This window comes from Asparagus officinalis, chromosome 10 (assembly GCF_001876935.1).
Source record: "Asparagus officinalis chromosome 10, Aspof.V1, whole genome shotgun sequence".
Classification (NCBI taxonomy): Eukaryota; Viridiplantae; Streptophyta; class Magnoliopsida; order Asparagales; family Asparagaceae; genus Asparagus; species Asparagus officinalis.
Genome location: NC_033803.1, coordinates 66,302,168 through 66,308,375, shown reverse-complemented (window position 1 = coordinate 66,308,375; position 6,208 = coordinate 66,302,168).

Below are 6,208 nucleotides of genomic sequence, written 5' to 3'. Positions count from 1 at the left end.
CGTCTTAGACTTTGGCCTCCATACTTGGTGCAGTCTTTGTGGCTTCTTTTCCACTCCTTTATCTTCCAATTTCTTGGCCTCCTGCACGAGAATTCTTGCATGTGCAAGCAATGCGCGACGTTTCTGAATCCGCTCTTGAAGAGTCGATCGGGTCCTTTTGGCACAGACCCATTCGTTCTTCGCTGGTTTGAGGGAGGAGGGGTCGTCCACTCTCTGTTGTGGTGGTTGTCGCCTCCTAAACTTCAAATCTGCCTCATAACGGATTCCATCAACTGGTTCCAAGGCTTTGGCCAGTTGGCGTGTGAGGCGTTGGCGTCGCCTCTGACGTGCTCTCTTTGATAGAGTGGGCACATCATCAACAATCGACCCCTTGCTCAAGGGGTTCAGATCTGTAGTTTTAGCCTCGTCGGATGCCGGCGGGGCGTTGTGAGCCACAGGTGTAGCGATGGCGGGAAGATCTTTTTCTTGGGCTTCTGCAGCTGAAGTCCAATGGGTCTTCCTGGAGTAGACCTTCCTGCATCTACGAGGAGAGTCCGATCTGGAGGAGGAGGACAAGTATTCCTCGTACTTCTGCTGGTCGAACTCATATTCGACCTTCGTTTCAATCGGGATCGGGATCCGATGTTGCGACACGTCAGCCTTCGCAGAAAGGCTGTCGACTCCCACTGTGGTCGCCAGTTTGTTTGCATCGAAAGTTGTTGTTTTCATTGCTATCGAATCTATTACAGCTTTAGTCGTTATAATAAACTTGAATAAAATAAAAAAGTTGATCTTTTTATAAGATCTCCTTACACAATGAAAATAAAAAATGTTTACAACTTTATCAAACAAACGCAGAGATCATTTATCGGTCTTCTGCTTGCGTGTGATCTTTGCCTGTGCCGGGGTTTATCCGTGGACGATCGTCGATCTGGATCCGGTTAATGGAAAATTCGGCAGAGCTTCGCCTTCACCGAGGTAGCGTTTGATTTGAAGCGCTGAAATCGACCAAGCGAAATCAGGGCACTTCTCGAGATTAAGACCAAGCCTAATCTCAAGGGACGGACGAACAGGGTTCAGATCCTTCGAATAGCTCCTTCTTTATGCCGAAGTTCGCCAAGATCTGATTTGCCTTCGCTAAAATTCGTGCTCCTTGACTCCTTAATCCAGCAGCATCTCCACGTCTTGATAATAACTCCGCCCCGAGAAATGAGCACCCGAGCTCGTATTTATAAGCTTCGGAAGCGGTTATTTGGGATAAGAATGAATGATCCCTCCTTATCTTCAGTTAATAACTGATTAACAATGTTTGGGGATGATATCAGATCAGTTGGGATGCTCAGGAACCAACAAATCCTGAGAAAACCCGTCAAAAACCGAACAGGGGGTCAAAACAGCGCGCGGGAGGAATCTGACCCGTGGGGGCGCGGGTCGGCTCGGGCTGAGCGACGCGCGCCGACGTGCACCGCCGAGCCGCGGGTGGCGCAGAGGTCGAGCCCGCAGTACCTAGTGGGTTCGGCCATGACGACGCCGCGCGAGCCGCGGATCGGCTAAGGCCGACCCGCGCTGGTGCGGGTCGGCCAAAGCCAACCCACGCTGGTGCGGGTCGGTTTCGGCTGTCCCGCTCCGGCGCGGGTTCCGTAGCTTGGCACTTTCTTCTGGTTTTTTGACTCTTCCGGGACTTGTATTTTTCACCGTTTTGCGTGTTTTACCATCTTGTTGACTTGCATGCTTCGTTGCGGGATTGACTATCGAAATCGCGTTGGTTGATATACGCGCGTGTTGATTGATGCACGCGTGGTGACCGACGCGCGCGAACTGATTGTCGGACGCGCGTTGATTGATGCGCGCGAGCTGATTGACGCGCGCGTGTTAACCGACGCGCGCGAGCTGATTGATAAGCGTGCAGGACACTCGGTTTGCTATTTTGCTTCAGGCGCTTGTCAACGTCAGATAATCCTCTTAGACTCAGATAACGACGTTCATCGTCTTCTCTCCATCTCGAGCTGTGTGCGGATACCCATAGGTATTTTTAGACGCCTACAGTTAGTACCACAAATGAAGGATTAGATGGAATATGCGCTACAACGATGATATCCAAAGGAGGAGGAGGCATAGTGATGAAGCAACGTTATTTCAAGAACAACAAATTCATATAGAAGTTTCATCCAACTCAAGCTATATCAAGACTCAAGAATTGTATTCTATATGAGGATATTAGCTAGTTTTTATTTTCTCTCTAGTACTAGAATGTAGGCAAAGAGTTATCGATTTCACTTGAAGCTATTGGGATATCACACACACGTTTTCATACTTATGTTTTTAAGAGTTTTTCATAAAATACTATTTCTTACAAGTATGAGAACCTATTTGCAAAATTCCTTTTCTAAACTATTTGTTTTTAGTATTAAAAACATTTTACAAAGTTTTATAATTTTCAGAAGTCAAATGAATATTTTACAAATTGTTAAAGTGTGTCAAAACAGCGCGGGAGGAATCTGACCCGTGGGGGCGCGAGTCGGCTCGGGCCGACCCACCGACCCGACGATACCCGCGCAAGCCGGCGGGTCGGCCAAGGCCCGAGACCGGCCAGCAGACCCCGTGGTCGGCCATCAAACCGACGCCGAGCCGCGGATCGGAACTTAAAGGCGAAGACCCGTGCTGGTGGCGGGTCGTCCAAAAGGCCGACGGCAGCGCTGGTGCGGGTGCGGTTTTCCGGCCGAACCCACGCTGGTGCGGGTCGGTTTTGGCTCAGCTTGCTCGACGCGGGTTCGCGTAGCTTGGCAATTTCTTCTGGTTTTTTGACATCTTGCGGGACTTGTATTTTTCAGCCGTTTTGCGTGTTTTACCGTCTTGTTGACTTGCATGCTTGGCGTTGCGGGGATTTGACTTATCGACAATCGGCGTTGGTTGATATACGCACGTGTTTGATTGATGCACAGCGTGGTGACCGACGCACGCGAAGCTAATTGTCGAGCGCGGCGTTGATTGATGCGGCGGCGGAGCTGATTGACATGGGCGCGCTGTTAACGCGACGGCGCGCGAGGCTGATTGATAAGCGTGCAAAGACACTCGTTTGCTAATTTTTGCTTACCAGGCGCTTGTCACGTCAGATAATTCCTCTTAGACTCAGCATAACGACATTCATCGTCTTCTCTCTCGGGCATCTCGTAGCTGTGTGCGGACACACCATAGGTATTTTTAGAGCGCGCTACAGTTAGTACCAACAAATGGAGGATTAGATGGAATATAGCGCATACAACGAATGATATACCAAGGAGGAGGAGGCATAGTGATTGAAAGCAATCGTTATTTCAAAAGCGACAAATTGCATATAGAAAAGCTTCATGCGCCAACTCAAAGCTATATAGACTCAAGGAATTGTATTCTATGTGAGGATATTAGCTAGTTTTTATTTTCTCTCTGAGTGCTAGAAGTAGGCAAAGAGTTATCGATCATTTAGCTTGAAGCTATTGGGATAGTCAGCACACACGTTTTCATACTTATGTTTTTAAGAGTTTTTCATAAAAATACTATTCTTACAAGTAATGAGGACCTATTTACAAAATTCCTTTTCTAACAATTTGTTTTTAGTATTAAAAACATTTTACAAAGTTTTTACAATTTTTTTTTTTTTTTTTTTATTTTTTTTTATTTTTTTTTTTTTTTTTTTTTTTTTTTTTTTTTGTTTTTTTTTTTTTTTTTTTTTTTTTTTTTTCAGAAGTCAAGATGAATATTTTACAAATTAGTTAAAGTGTGTCAAAAACAGCGCGGAGGAATCTGACCACGTGGGGGCGGGGCGGGTCGGCTCGGGCCGAGCCCACCGACTACCGCGCAAGCCGGCGGTGCGGCCAGGCGCGACCGCGTAGAACGCTGCGTGGTCGGCCATCGACCGACCAGGTCGACCCCCGAAGCCCGGGCGGATCGGCTAAGGCCGGACCCGCGCTGGTGCAGGGTCGCACAAGCCAACCCGAGCGCTGGTTGGCGGGTCGAATTTCAGAGCTGTCGCCGCTCCAACGCGGGGTTCCGTAGCTTTGGCAAGCTTTTCTTCTGGTTTTTTGACTGCTTCGGGACTGTATTTTCACGCGTTTGCGTGTTTACGCGTAATTGTTGACGTTGCATGCATTCCGTTGCAGGATTGACTATTCGACAAATCGGCGGTTAGTTGATTATACGCGCGTGTTTGATTGATGACGCGCGTGGTAACCTGGACGCGTGTGCGAACTGAATTGTCAGACGCGCGTTGATTGATGCGTGCGAGCATGATTGACGTGGCGCAGTGTTAACCCCGACGCGCGCAGCTGGAATTGATAAAGCGTGCAGGCCAGCGAGTCGTTTGTTGTTTTTTGCTTCAGGCGCTTGTCAACGTCAGATAATCCTCTTAGAACTCAGATAACGAGCGTTTTCATCGTCTTCATTCTGCGCGGTCTGAGCTGGCGGGTCGGATTAGAGTGAAGCCCGCGATTCGCGGGTGCGGATTTAAGTGACCCGCAGACCGGCGGGTCAGGAATCTTTAGAGTGACCTACGTACCGACGGGTCGAGCATCTGAGTGACCCGCGTTTTTGGATCTTATTTGCACGTCGTTCCGAAGACTTTGGTCTGCACATACTTGGTGCAGTCTTTTGGTGGCTTCTTTTTCGCAGCTCCTTTATCTTCCAATTTCCTTGCGCTGCGCTGGCACGAGAATTTTTTGCATGTGCACTAGCAATGGCGCGACGTTTCTGAATCCGCTCTGAAGAGTCCGATCGGGTCCTTTTTGGGCAGGCGGACGCCATTCGTTCTTCGCTGGTTTGAGGGAGGAGGGGTCGTCCATCTCATCTGTTAATGGTGGTTGTCCGGCCTGCCCTGAACTTCAAATCCGCCGCCTCATAAACGGATTCCATCAACTGGTTCGCAAGGCTTTGGACCAGTTGCGTGTGAGTGCGTTGGCGTCGCCTCTTGACAGTGCTTCTGCTTTGCTAAGAGTGGGCACATCATCAACAAATCGACCCATTTTGCTCAAGGGTTCAGATCTGTAAGTTTTAGCCTGCCGTACAGATGCCGGCGGGGCGTTGTGAGCCACAGGTGTAGCGTGGCGGGAAGATCTTTTTTTGGGCTTCCTGCAGCTGAAGTCGCAATGGGTCTTCCTGGAGTAGACCTTCCTGCATCTGCGAGGAGAGGCCCGATCATGGAGAGAGGAGGACAAGTATTCCTCGTACTTACTGCTGGTCGAACTCCAAAATATTCGACCTTCGTTTCAATCGGATGCGGATGCGGATGTTTGGCGAACACGTCAGCCTTAAGCGCAGAAAGGGCTGTCGGAATCCCACTGTGGTCCGCCAGTTTTTTTTTTTTTTTTTTTTTGTTTGCATCGAAAGTTGCTGTTTTTCATTTCTAATCGAATCTATTACAGCTTTGAGTCGTTAGCAATAAACTTGAATAAATAAAAAGTTGAATCTTTTAATAAGATCTCCTTACACAATGAAAATAAAAAGAGTTTAAACTTTATCAAACAAACGCAAAAAGTATCATTTATCGTCTTCTGCTTGCGTGGGATCTTTGCCTGTGTCTGGTTATTATCCCGTGGAGCGGATTCGTCGATCTGGATCGGCGGTTTAATGGAATATTCGGCAGAGCTTGCGGCCTCACCGAGGTAGCGTTTGATTTTGAAGCGCTGAATCGACCAAGCGAAATTCAGGGCTTCTTCTCGAGATTAAGACGCAAAGCCTAATCTTAAGGGACGGACGGAGCAGGGTGCAGAATCCTTCGAATAGGCTTCCTTCTTGTGGGCCGAAGTTCGGCACAAGATCTGATTTGGGCCTTCCGCTGAAATTTGTGCTCCTTGACTGCCTCCAATCCAGCAAGCATCTCCACCGTCTTGAAATAATAAGCTCCGGCCCCGAGAAAGAGCACTCTGAGCTACGTAATTTATAAGCTTCGGAAGCGGTTTATTTGGGATAAAGATATGTTTTAATAATGCCTCCATTAATCTTCAGTTAATAACTGATAACAATGTTTGGGGATGATATCAGATGCAGTTAGGATGGCTCAGAACACCAACAAAATCCCTGAGAAAAAACCCGTTCAAAGAACCGAACAGGGGGTCAAAACAGCGCGGGGAAGGAATCTGACGCCGTGGGGGCGCGGGTCGGTCGGGAGCGCGACACGGCGACGCGCCGAGATCCGCGGGTCGGACCAAGGCGCAGACCGCAGAACCGGCGTTGGGTGCGGCCATGACGACCCGCCATA